Source organism: Myotis davidii, unplaced genomic scaffold (genome assembly GCF_000327345.1).
Source record: "Myotis davidii unplaced genomic scaffold, ASM32734v1 scaffold18, whole genome shotgun sequence".
Lineage (NCBI taxonomy): Eukaryota > Metazoa > Chordata > Mammalia > Chiroptera > Vespertilionidae > Myotis > Myotis davidii.
Window position 1 is genome coordinate 5,925,931 of NW_006292696.1, and position 14,354 is coordinate 5,940,284.

Consider the following 14,354-nt stretch of genomic DNA (forward strand, 5'->3'; position numbering starts at 1 on the left):
ATCCACAGGCTAAAGGAAGCCCCAAGTGTGGGGCTGTGTGCTACAGGCAGGAAAGTCTAAGAGAACAAAATGGGCACTTCAGCCCTTCAAATCTTTCAGCTTCTCTTCCTCGTCACTATGGCACATCAGTGCCATCTATAACTCATCATTTTAGGAACATCCCAGCCACCTGTCATGACTACTTGGGGCCAGACTGCTTCTCTCTTATTTCCTAAATAATGATTAAGAGGGACAAGTACACACCATAGTCTCTTGTGATTTGGTTTTTATTCCTTTAATGGTAGGAAGAGTCCTACTTCCGTTTAGGTGGTATCTCACAGCCGATAATACCTGCTGAGCACCTGGAGAGAACAGTGGCAAGAGATGTTAGCTTTACAGAAGGAAGATGTTTGAATACATTCTTAGAGGTTTTGTTGTTCTTCACTACTAAAAGGTTGGCCAAAAAAAAGGTCACTTTAAAAAAAATCATTTTCTTACTGCTGTAATCAAAACATACTCCTCTGCAGGCAACTCCCATCACAAGCAGCACTTTATAATTGCTGTGGGTGTGTTGCACTGTTAGTCTTTATTTTTCAAAACTTGTTCATTGTCAAAAACACCAATAATTTTTCAGGAGATGTCATTTCAGAGGCCGGGATAGCACCTGAAAATTATAAGAAATACTTAGGCTTACTTTGATGTTGTGATCTGCATCCTCCGAGTGCACCCTTTGCTGCAGTGCCCTGTGAATCATTACCAGTGATGTTTTAAATGGCAGGTGCCTAAATTATGAGTGTGGGACTTACTCTTTTCATGAATGATTCTGTTTGTATCAGCACTGATTCTTCCTCTGGGCAAATACGAAATAGCCACCAAGTAAACGGGGCTTTTAAGACTGATAAATATCTTGTAGATGTATTTGTTGCATCCTAGGGGAGCGAGAGACAGACTGGTAAAAATCACAGTGTTAAAAGAATAAGACATGCAGATCGCCCTGGTTTTTGTTGCTGAGTGCAATAAGGTAGATTTCTCTACCTAGGAAGCCACAGCTTCCCTTTGGTAACATCAGAGTCATGGAAATAAAGTGTCATCTCTCTACAGTAAAAGACAAGTACAGATGGTAGGATAATTGCAATTTTCCACTGTCAAGCTGTATATATTGGTTTCGGGCCTCAGTTAAGGCTCAGGCAGTTATGTTAAAAAAAATTAGAGGAATGTTATGGAAAATGAATTATCCTTAGGTCGTAGCTCATTAATAGATGAGAAATGGAGCTGGCTTTCTTTTTAAATTATTAGTGTATGAGTATTCCTATCACTGCATGGATCTGTAGTTCCCATATTTGTTTCTGACTTCAGTTGTCAACAAACCAAGGCTTCCCATCTATTTCTTAGCCTTCTCGATAAGTTTTTAAGTCTTACCATGCGAGTTTTCTGAGATGTGGAGTTCACCCCCAGGCTCTCTCTTGCTGCCACAGAGTGTTCACTAAATCACAGTGCTTCTGTCATGATACCTTAGCAGCTCTCTGGTTAGGCTACAGAAAGAAGTTTAAGGAAAACAAAACAGGAATTGACATTACGACAGAGTTAGTATGAAAAGATGGCCAATGCCAACACAGTCATGGATTGTACGAGACGATTGCCCACTCTCAGTGAGTGAAGATAGTGGGGACTGCTGCTGTTGGGGTGCCTACCACCACAGCTCATCACAGGGCTCATGAACCTGTAGGATTCAACAATGTTGGTTATATGTGATCAAGTCACTTGGTTTTGATTTTTATAGTTGGCCTATATGACCAAAATATGTTACTATTTGAAAAATCATCCTTGTCAAGTCTTACATCACTGATCGTGTAGTATCTGTGGCTTGGTATGCACAACTAACCACAGAGACTGTGCTAAATAGAGGAATAAGAAATTCTACAGATGCCTGGACCATTATGTTCTTGAGCTATCTAACAAATCACTGCCAGGAAATGGGGAATGGTTAGAAAAATTTAAAGTGTTCCTCAGTGCCTGCAGGGGTTTCGCTGCTCTCGTTTTAATATTGTATATCTATAACTTTAATACATATTAAATGATTTGTTTTTATGGATATTAAGTGAACTATATAATATATGGAAAATAGCCTAGCAAAGAGCCCGGCCCATAGTAATTGCTCATAAATGTTTGCTGAATTTGAATATAAATAATGTGTGATTAGGCTTTCATGTTGTCATAGCTCACAGCCACAGTCCTAATGCGAAGTTATCTCATTTATTCCTTACAGTAACCCTAGGAAGCTCTATCATTTTGACGTTCTCTTTAGAGGTGAGAGTGAAAGGCTTAGAAAGATTTAGGAAGAACACACATCTAATATCCCAACCCACACTGATGGTAACACCGTGGTCTTAACTGGAGTGCTGTCTCATCTTGGAATAATAAACAGTGGTCAGATGTTGGCCTAACTTGCTTTCCCTGAAACCCTAGGAAATATGCAGACGCTTGTCAGTTTCATGACAGTGAGAGCATCTTATTTCCTTTCTCTGCCAATGGTGGTTTCTGTGGCCATCTCCTCCTGATGGCCTTTGTTCTCTAGTTTTCCCACATGCAGTTACCATGTATTGTCCATTCCAACCAGAGATCTCCTAAGTTGTCCCACCTCCCACTACACCATTTTTTTCTCTCTGGTCACACCTTCAGTTAGAACTCTATTACAGTATCTACCTATTTGGAAATAATCAAGGATCCATGTGCTAATTAAATCTGACTCAGGAAAAATGCCATGCTATTCTAGAGATGTAGGTTCTTTAGATAGGATTTTGCCCAGAACCTCAGACCACTAGTTACTGGCTTTTCTCATCCTGATCTCATCAAAATGAAAAATAGAAAGTTATAAAAACCTATAAAAATTCCAAAGTTTTAAAGACCTGGCCTTTCTTAACTCTGGATCCTAATTTGAAACTACAGAACACAAAAAATATGAATGACTTTTTTCTCAATTCTTCCAATTCTCTAAAGATCTAGTATCAACCTAGATTCATAGGAGGGAAGTTAATTCATTATATATCATGGATACCTTAGGGCATTCAGGCTTAATTACTTCTGGGATCCCCTCTGGAGAAAGGATTCTGTCTTTTTCATTTTAAATTCAATTTCTCTTACAAGTTCTTCAAATATATTAAGTACAACAACCTACTACTATCCTTATTCCTTGAACTGCTCCTTCATTTTTTATCAACCCCAACTGACATATTTGCAATAAGGTTAAATTTACAGGACCTCCACAATATAGTAAGTATTCTTATATATTTTTTCTTTTCTTTTAGAGATTATGGAGAGTATATGTGTCTGTTAATGTAACACCATTAATTTGTACATTTTTTTTAGGTCCAGTAGTCATTACTGGCAGCCTAAGGAATAGAAATTTTTTTCCTGATCATTTGTATAATTTGTAATTAAATGCAGACACTGTATTTGGACACCATCTATATGACCACTAGCTGGTGTTTCTGTGGTGAAGATTGACATGATGAACATGTGTGGTCCCGCCCACCTCCACTGAGCTGTCAGATGTGCCTCAAACCATAAATCCAGCAGTGCACAGAGCGGTGTACACACAGTCTTAGTCTCACACTGGCCCGTCCTCTTCTCCATTCTCTACTCTCTCCTCAGCCTTCCTTACATCTCAATCATCCTCCTGCTGGTGGCCTTGCCCCAAGCTGGTTTGTTACCCCCAGTTCTGCTTCTCTGAGTTTGAAATGTACTCTCTGCCTGACTGTGGGATGAGTTCCCCTGCTTGACTCTATAGCCTTCGGCCCTCTTTTTTCTTTTTAAATCCTCACCCAATGGTATTTTTTCCATTGATTTTTAGACAGAGTCGGAGGGAGGAGAGGGGAAGAAAGAGAAACATTGATTGGTTGCCTCTCATATCCCAACCTGTATCAAACTCACAGCCAAGATATGTGTCCGTGACCGGGAATCAAACCTGTGACCCTTTGATCCATGGGCCAACACTCTAACCCACTGGTTCTCAACCTCCTGGCCCTTTAAATACAGGTCCTCATGTTGTGACCCAACCATAAGATTATTTTAGTTGCTACTTCATAACTGTAATGTTGCTATTGTTATGAATCGTAATGTGATTATCTGATATGCAGGATGGTTTTAGGCAACCCCTGTGAAAGGTTTGTTCAATCGCCAAAGGGGTCGCACCCCACAGATTGAGAACCGCTGCTCTAACCACTGATTCAAACTGGTCAGGGCACCTTCAGCCCTTTTAGATTATCATTGTACCTGTGGAAATACCACAGTATGGAAATGCTCTCTCTGAGTATCTCCATTGCCCTAGGTAGGAAGACTTGCAATGGGTGCTTGCGAAGTCAATACAGCATAGTACACGCCATTTAAGGTAGACCAAAACTGGGTTTGAAGATTGGCTTTGCTACTAGCTTTGTAACTAGGGCCATATTACTTGACTGTAGGGAGCGGTTCTAGGGTCACGCCTCGGGCTGACCTGTGGCAGGGCCACAAACAAGTCCCAGCCTGGAGGGCAGAGCCCTCCTAGCATAATTAAGCCTGACCTTGTAGCCCTCCCTAATTCCTTCCTAAGTAGCTAATGGGCTGTGGGGGGTGCAGCAAGTGTTGTCAAAACAAGAACATTTGGATACATGTTAATCTACCCTTGTTTTAATCATAAAGCATAGGCTTGCAAGCTGGGTCTTTTGTGTCCTCATCCACGCACAGGAGATCCACCGAGCCCCAGTGGTATTCTCTTTGTCTTTTCTTCAATCCTCACCGCCCCTCCTCAGGTTCACCCTTGGCTGTGCTGGCACAGCACACTTAATACCGCAGACTTTCATTTCTCTGTCCATAATATGAGGTAACCAACAGAATAATAGAGTTGTTTTGAAAATTAAATGAGAAAACATATGCAGGGTACATAGGAAAGTGTCTGGCATTTAGACCCTATAAATGGCCACTATTATCATTAAAGATTTCATGGTAGAAGAAAACTGGAAACCAGTCTTGAAAGATCAGCATTTTGAATACCTCTGTGTCATTGAAAATATAAATAAGGTTCCTTATATTTATCTCCATATATTAATTTCAGTTACATTGGTCAGATGACTGATTTTGAATTCTACCAGAATGGCACCCTCTGAGCTGAAGCAAACAGAAAGGGAAATCTCTCTTTGCCAGAAGTCAAAAAAGATTTCCCAAGAATTGCCTATTCACCCCTCACATGCAAATGCTACTGTGATGGTTTCATCAGAGGTTCTTCAGAAGATCTTACGCCAGCGTTAGCCTTAAAGAATGATACTGGGGCTGTTGCCTCTTGGTTCACAGGGTGTACCCACAAGGAAAATAGAAACAAAAGCAAAGGTAGGTAGCCCCACTTGGCACAGTTGATTGACTTTAATAGGTCCTGATTATGCTGCTCATATTGCATGAAATTAAAAAGCTTACAAATGTTATGAGCCATTACCCTTCCATTTAAGGGATCTTATGACATACTAGCAACATTTAATGAAATTCTTTTCAAAATGCCATCGGCAGACTCAGATTCCATCTTGAAATGCAACTTGAAGAATGGTTTCAGAAAGTTTGTTCTCCACCTGCCTGTGTTTGTAACCTGTGGAACCCACCTGGAGGCCAAAAGAAGTTTCTCATCAGTTAAAGGTGATTTGCAAAGGTCAAGAAGTGTATCTGCTTTGAAGAAGAGAATGTTTTCTGCTTTAGGAAGAGGTGACAAAGACTGCTTTGCTTGTGTTTGTGGTGACAGTGAGAGCTCAGAATAGCCTGCATTGATGTACATTGACACGTTTTAAAACTTAAGTTCTTTCTATTGAATTCTGTCTCTATTAGTTGAAGATCTAAAACATTCTAGCAAATATCCCAAAATGTTATTGCCTACCCTATCTTCAGTGAGCTCTTATAATTTGGGAGATAAGATTGTGTGCAAAGAGACAATTAAAGCATAGGAAATGAGATGATCAAATCCTAGATTTGTTGTTACTGATTATTTATACAATAAAAGTCAGGAGGTAAAAATATTAGTGAGTTGGATGGGAATTTTTTAAAAACATGAGTTATTTAGGAAGAATTCTTTCTGTTAAATCTTTCATTTTGGGTTTTATGATGGAGATATTTAATGGCACTATCCACCTATGTTGTCTGTTTGGTTTGAAGGATTACTAGCCATAGTGCCCTCTTGTTGGTGACATCCCCTACTACTTTTTGAGATCTTACTGGTCAATAAGTATACTATGTGCTTTCCGTATACTTCCCTTAAATCCTCTTGGCAATCTGAAAAAGGTAGATCCCATTATCTCCATTGCATAAGTGAGGAGAACTACAATGCAAAATAGGTTATTTTCTCCAGCTGGTGTGTGCAGCAGTTGAAATTCAAATGTAAATTTGAATATCCCAAAGCATATGCTTTCTTTCTATCTCAGTATCAGTCTGCTTTGGAAAACAGATTTTGTCCAGGCAGCCCCGCCCTATCCCACTGCCCTGTGAGCTCTGCGGGCAGGAATTCTGTCGTAAGACTTATTCACTATTGCATTCATTTGTCTTTCACAACGCTTGGCACTCAACAAATACGTGTTGACTAAATGTGTAACTGGTATTTGAAATGAGCACAGCTCGTAATATAATTAAAATGCAGTTTTGTTTTTGTCTTTGTTTCTTTGACATTTGAGTTGTTGGTGGTCTTCTCCTCTCCCACCCTCATGAAAACTTAGTCCCTGGTTGGATTTGTGCCATTTAGAAGTTGTAAACAGTGTGGTGGTATTTTAAGGAACAAAATATAAGGTCAGTTTAGAAATGTTAAATGTCCCATCTAAGATATTTATTGATTCAAACCTCATTCAGAGGTAGGTGTTTGTTTCTTTGCCCTGATACAGCCTTTAGTTGGTGACTCCCTACCTTTGGGAGGAGGAAGGTTCCTTTCTGTGGTCTCTGCTTTTATCTTCTCCTGATTGGCCAGCTGATGGCTATAGTTTTAGACCCTTACCTGGGTGATGGTGGAGGGCGAGCAGTTGTTACTTGCCTGGGTGACTTTGTGCCCTCAAAGACTGATAGGTGACTAAGCTGACTTCTTCCTTAATGAATCATTCTCTGGATTCTTTGGAGATTTCTGGCCTGGAAGTGTTATGTACCCCGTGCAACTCCTATAGAAAAAGCATTCCCTCCCTGGACAGGGCACTTCATCATCTTTCCATTCCACATGAGAACACCCTATCTTCCAAGTAGTCCCCTTCAGAAGGACTTCTGATGACATTGGGACAGCTTTCTCTCCTACCTGGCTCATCTCTGATTTGTGAAAAACAACCATACATCCTGTCCCTGAGAAATTCTGAGGGCGCATGCTCTTTCTGAATTAGCAACCCTCTCTTGCCTCCAGTGCCCTCCAATGGTGAAAAGGTGAAGGGATGAACTTTCTCCCTGGCGGTGGTAATTGGAATACCAAATTGCTTTGTTTTTCCACACTTACATCTTCGACAGTACTTGGCTGTCTTCCAAGAGATGCCTTCCCTTTTATAGATGTAACTCTAGCTCAGCCATGTCACTTAAATAGACATTGAACTCCTATTCCTCCCTGCATATTTACATGAGAATCCTGGACCTTAAATGCTTTGGAGCCTCGGTGGACCTTAAACTCGTGATTAACTTCATGAGTATTACTGATTCTTACTTTGCATCATAGTTTGCTGTTTTGTCTCGTCACCAAAGTTCTGATCAAATCCAGACGGGCTATCATCTCCATGGTAGAGGCAGTATGCTATCCACCCGGTTGCCTAGGGGCCATGCCCAATTTTGATGGCAGTCAGTTGTTCACTTCTTCCACAAAAATGTACTGTGCACCCCCTGGATGCTGGGCAGGAGACCATGAAGTGGGGATACAGTTTATCATTAGAGAAACATTTATCTGCTTCAGTGGAGTTAATCATCTAGTGAGAGAGGTAAAGAACAATAAATAAGCATCAATCGTTTAAGGGCGATGAAGAAGAAAATGTGTGATGTGATGGTGACAGAATACAGAGGACGGTCTCGTATAGATATTGTTGTTATAGAGGAAATTTCTGAGACCCAGAGAAGTTCGCCATGGCCAGAGTGGCAGGGATGCTTCTCACTAAAGGAATGTGAAGCAAAGTCTTTACGGCCAAAAGCTTGATGTGTTCAAGGAGCAGAAAAAAGGCTTATTCAGTTGGAGGAGTAAGGAAAGCAAAACGTTGTGCAAGCTGAGCATAACTTGCGTTGTACTCATGTGAAATTTATTGAATGCAACAACTATAAGCCAGGCTGTGTAGTTAATGTGGATGGACTAGGGTTTAATCCTAAATGAGCTAGAAATTTGGGAAAGACTTTAAGGTGAAAAAGGATATATATTGTTTTTGTGACTGATGAGTAAAAAAAAAATCTATAGGAGGGAACAACAGTGAGAATGGGGATGACCCTGCTCAGTGGTTCCAGTGAGAAATGATGGAAACTCCACATGGAATGGGGGCATGGGAGATGGGGAGTTGAGATTTGACAAATATGTTGGAGGTATAATTGAGCGAAGCTGCTGAGACAACCACTGAGAGCAGGGAGAGGAAGACGAAGAGAGGAATCAGTAATCCTCTTGCATTTCTGTTTGAAAAAAAGTGTATTCGTTTTTCCACGATCAAAAACTAAGTCTTTAGCATGGAGGGCAGTGGAGGAAGCATCACAAGAGGGAAAGGGAAATGACATCTAACATTGATGGAGCCCCTGGAGTGTGTCAGGAACTATTCTAACCTTGCACATGCTAGTTAATCTTCTACGTTATAGCAATCCTGTAAAGTAAAAACCATGACCTACACATTTCACATACAAAGAAATGAAACCTTGGAGAAGTTAAATAACTCGCCAAAGGCCAGAGAGTTGGCAAATAAGGGGGCCAGAAATTGAAACCAGAGCTATTACTAAAGTCTCATTTCTTTCTACAATATTGTGCTATTTCCATGGACTAAGATAATTCTATACAGCTCAATATTTTATTCCTTGAAAAGTGACTAGCATTATGCTAGGCATCTGTTGAATATTCATTAGATATTGGTTAAGTAATAGATTTTAATCATCAGTGCAAACAGTTGTCTTTATTGAAATGTCAAAGGTTTCAAAGGCTAGTGAGCCTAAAAAATACAGTATATTTCATGATGGGTTGATCAAAACTGTAGACAGAATATTAATGGCAAAGTTAACAAAGAAAAAGTTTATTTGTATGCCTGCTGCATGCAAGCACTCCCCAATAAACTTGCAGCTGAATTGGTAATATAAAACGCATTCTCCACACCACCAAAATATTTAAAACTTTAAATACAAGTCATGCTAAAGGACGCTAGCAAGTTCCAGGGTTGATTTCCAAATAGTTGGTGTTGGAAGAGATGTCAGAAAGGGAGAGAATTCACTGTATACTAAGCTGGTAAGAGGATTGCATGCTGGTTTTGGAAAGATGACTTCTGTTGAATCTGGCTTTGTTTATGTTTGTTTATAACAAGCTCTGGGTCAGACTACTGTGGGTCTAATCCACTTAGAGTTAGAGCATCTTTAATTTGGGCAATGACTTCAAATCGTGTATGGAACAAAGGACACCTTTATAGACTAAAAGTTGTTCAAACTCAGGCGAGGCATTTGCAGATTAGAAGACAACAGGTCCAATTTGGAGGGTTGTGTGTTGTGTGTGTGTTTTGGAAGAGCAGAGGATGTTAATACTGTTGTTTTAATTCTCACCTGAGGATATGTTTTAATTGATTTGAGAAAGAGAGAGAGAGAGAATGAGAGAAAAAGAGAGGGAAAGGAAGGGAGTGGGAGTGAGAAACATCAATGTGAGAGAGAAGCATTGATCAGTTGCCTCTCATATGCACCCCAACCAGGGATCCAACTCGCAACCTAGGTATGTGCCTTAACTGGGAATCAAACCCACAACCTTTTGGTGTATGGGATGTCGCTCCAGCCAAGCGAGCCACCAGGCCAGGGCAAGGATGTTAATTTTTTTAATGCCTTTGGGTAAGGTACACCATTCCCCAGGTTGACACAGCCCCCGTGACTGTTTTTTTGTGTTAATCCAAGCATTACACCTATCCTATATAATAAAAACCTAATATGCAAATTGTTCCTCCGATAGTCATTCTACCGGAATACTGGGAGTTTGACTGCTTGCTATGATGTGCGCTGACCACTAGGGGGCGTGGCAGGTCATGGCGGGTGTCTGCGATGTGCTGCAACCTCTGGCCAGCTACCTGGGGGTGGGGGTGACGGGGACACGGAGGTGCCCTCCGTGAGAATGCTGGGTGTTCGCTGAGCTTGCTATCACTCCCCCTGCCACCCTCCTTTGGGACGCCAGGACTTGTGCACTGGGGAAGCCCCTGCACTCAGGTTCTGGGTGCCTGCGAGAGCCTGCTCTTCACCTGCATGGCCTCTTCTGGGTGAGCCGCAGCCGCCAGGACCACAGGGGCCAGCTGGGCTTGAGCCAGTCTCTGAGGCTAGCTGGGAGAGAGCACGCTGTCCACCCAGCTTCCCTGTGGCACTGCAGGGCGGCCCAGAGGCCCACGCTGTGCTGCAGCCAATGGCGTCCAGCCACACTCACCACATCTCCACGTGAGGACTCGGGCACCGTGACTCAGGCAGAGGTGGGTGCACGGGGCTCTGGAGGCCCAGGTGCTGCCCAGGGCCCAGAGGTCAGCTGGGACCTACCCTTCCACGCCAGACACTCACGCTTCAATCGCCAGCCAGGCCTAGGGACCACACCTGTGCACACATTTCGTGCACCTGGCCTCTAGTTTATGATAACTGTTTTGCCTTTCAAGGTAGTTTAGTTTGCAGTGGATATATTACACATAGTCATCTTTGAATTTTATGTTTAAATGCAAGAATTTATCAGAATGATTTATCTGCATTACATAAGTGCAACCTCACTTTCTGGAACCAGCTTGTATGAGTGCATCCAGCTTTCAGGAAAAAAATAGATTAAGCATTCTTTCATATGCTGTCAGGTGATATGCATTACACATATTCATTCATGTAATGCTCCTAGCAATCCAGGGAAGTAGGTACTATTATTATCCTTACGTTACAGGTAAGAAAACAGAACAGTGAGCCTGAGAGGGGTGGAGTAACTTGTCTTGAGCTAATAAGCTCCACAACCAGCATCCCCGTTTAGGCATTCTGAATTTAGAGCAAGACTTAACCTCTTGTCTGTGCTGTCTCCCTGAATAATAATTGACCTTGTGACTTCTACTGCCTCTGATAAAGAATTGTCCAGAGTATCACAGCAAATCAGGGACAACTAGAGAGCAACAATGCCAAGACAGGAAAGCCAGGTACAAATCCCAGCATTTTGAGATTAGAGCCTGCAGACCATGTAGCCAGGTATGTGAACTGAGGAAGAGGTAGGTATCCAAGGTGTAGACAAAAGACTATAATCCGGATGAAGGCAGAGCCAAGTTATGGATCTAGAAACCAAGAGAGATTCGGATGTTGAGAAACTTGTCCATGCAGAAGCTGCTTTATGATCTACAGCAGTTGATTTTGAACCCGTGTGCCACATCACTCTGGTGTGCCATCAGAATCTTTTTAAAACATGCAGTACCTGGCTATTTAGTCAGGGGCACTGACCTCTTTTCCCTTAGATTGTCAAATAAAATTTAAAAAATGACAACAGCCAACACAACAATAGATGTCTGGCATGAATGAATCAAAATTATACCTGTTTTCGTTTTTTGTCAGATTGGCAAAAAATGTATTTTTGGTGTACTGAAAAATTGTACTAATTGATTTATGTGTGTGCTATGAGATGGAAAAAGGTTGAAAATCACTGATCTATAGATATCAACAGGACCTTGGCTGCCTTCACCTAGTCTGGCTTTCTCACTCTTGGAACTATCCACACCTAGGGCTGGAAATTTCTTTATGGTACGAGGCTGTCTGGTACACTGTAGGATCACTGGCCTTTACTCAGTAGATGCGAGTAGCAGCCCACATATAAACCAGTGATGGTGATCAGAGACATTGCCAGATGCCTCCCTTGACAACCACTGATCTAGGTGATGAAAGAATGCAAGAGGACCCATGTAGTCACCCAATGATGCTGACGGCTACTCAGTTTTAAGTGTCCTATGCCTTCAGGTCCTTTTCATTAAAAAGTTCACAAAAACGGAACTCCGGAATTACAACACTAGTCTGGAGACTTCAGCAATATGATGCAGTTGTGCAGGACATGTGCTCCGGGCCTAATCCTCTTAGACTTTGTGCATCTTTACCTTGAGCAAGTCAGTAATTCTTTTTGAGCTACAGTGCCCACCTCTGCAAACTAGAGATAATAATAATACCTAATAGATGGGCCGTTGTCAGGATTAAATGGGATAAAAAACTAAGAGGCTGGGCCAGGTGCCAGACACATAGTAAGTATTCAAGTGGGCCTAGTGGATGCAGAGATAGTTTTTCCTCCTCTGAGCCAGCAGTTGCTGAACCTGTTTCTATGGCTTTACTTTAGGGGAAGTGGCCAGTAAGTGGCCAGTGAAGTAGTCGTGCTCCTGTGGCTGTACGGAAACTTCTCTAAACTCCAGTAGACCCTGTGGAATCGGTCCAAAGGATGGGATGGCTATGTTGCCAAGCAATTTTTGTGATTAATGCATTCAGGAGGCAGCTTGGAAAGCCCAGCTGCATATGTTCCAACAGAGAGGGATTTTCTTAATTAAATCTCCTCTCCAAGGAGCCAGATGCGTGTGTAGAGAAGTAAGGAAGGGACCTCAATATCAAGTTAACAAGGAGTTGGTTACTTAACCTGAGGGTTGTGCCCTAGTCTAGGTGATATTAGCAAGAATATTAAAGAAAGGCAACAGGCAAGTCTCATTCCTTTCCCTAGTCAGGGTAGAAATTCAGTAGCGTGCAGTCAAAAGCTAGCTAGCTAGTATGGACTTGCTTTCTAACTTTCAGCTCTATAAATAATTTCTTGTGGGAACTTGGGTGCTCACTCAACTTTTCTAGACATCAGTTTACTTGTCAATTAAATGAGAATTATTTGAGACCTGCCAGATTTGAAAATTGCCAAGTCAGAACAATCTGGAATGTGTAACTTTGCCAAAGTTGAAAATTGTTGCCAGGCCCAGCGCCCAAGGGCCCAGCCCAGGACTGACCCTAGGTCAGCACATAGGGGACACCGTGTCTGAACTGCAATGAATCGCCGAGTAGTGACATGTGTGTATCATGGAGTGATAAACTGAAGAAGCACCAGCTCATAAGAACTGGTGTTGGTCCTTACAAATTCCCCAGGACTGAAGTTTTCCAAGATACATCCCTCCAGGTAGGGTGATACTTCTGGTTCGGTCTCCAGAAGTATCTTTCCCTGCAAGTGTGGAACATGTGGACATGGCTACAGGCTCCCTCCAGCCCACAGTTTTCAGTCTGAGCCTTCCAAACTTGATCAGAGAGGCATTCCTTTGTTACAGCCAACAGAAAGAGAAGCATGTGCTAAGGGCAGTGGATTAAGGTGGAGTCAGGAGTCTCAGGTTTCTAGTCCCAGCCTGGCTGCTGCCCCGTGGCTGTCCCAAGACGCTGAGCCTCACTGAGGCCTCCTTTTTGTCATCTAGCAGATGGGACTCACAGGTGCCCAGCTTGTTACGCAGTTCGGCATTAGGGGATGCGGAAGGAATGTTGAGGTTGTAAAATGAATGGAATGAGGAAGGCCTTCACAGCAGGAAACCTGCCTCGGCTCCTGGATCTGGAACTGATTATGTGTGTGGCATGTGGGTGTCAGCTGCTTTTTTTGAAAAACCAAAGTTTTAGTCTAGATCAGCATTTCTAAACCGATTTGTCAAGGATGAACATCCTTCAAAAATATCTGAGAGACATACGTTTGGAAAACACAGCATGCTCTATGTCCCCGCTTAGATATTAGTATTAGCATATTCTGAAAGACTCTGCAGTAAAGAAATACATTGAATTTTTTTTAACTCATTTGCCAAATTGATGTGAAACTCTTTTCTCTGGAATGCATCTTAACATCCTATGAAACACAACGGGAAATTCAGGATTAGATGGCATGGTTCTCTGAGAAATTAGGATCTATCTATCTGTTGCATCTATGTTACATCAACAAATGCTGGGGATCATAAGTGAAAGCAGACACTCGGAGTTAGAAAGAGGTGAATCCAGGATATAAAGCCAGCAAGTCTCTTATAGTTCATAACTGCGGTTCTTGCTCTCATAACTGTACTGTAAGGTTACAAGGATGCTAAGGGAAGTACAGATACATTGTCTTTCTAATCTGAGTAGATGGGGAAAGTCCATGGGGAGGAAGTGGGATTTGACCCAGTCTTTAAGGAACATGGGAATAATTGTGTTTTTTTTTTTTGCAGAGCTGGGAAATTGGC

At 42.0% G+C, this 14,354-nt stretch overlaps 1 protein-coding gene across 1 annotated transcript in view; it reads left to right on the plus strand.

The window, feature by feature from the left end:
• Nucleotides 1-14,354, plus strand: part of SGCD (sarcoglycan delta) — a 301,109-nt gene that overhangs the window by 161,048 nt on the left and 125,707 nt on the right. The window lies entirely within an intron of this gene.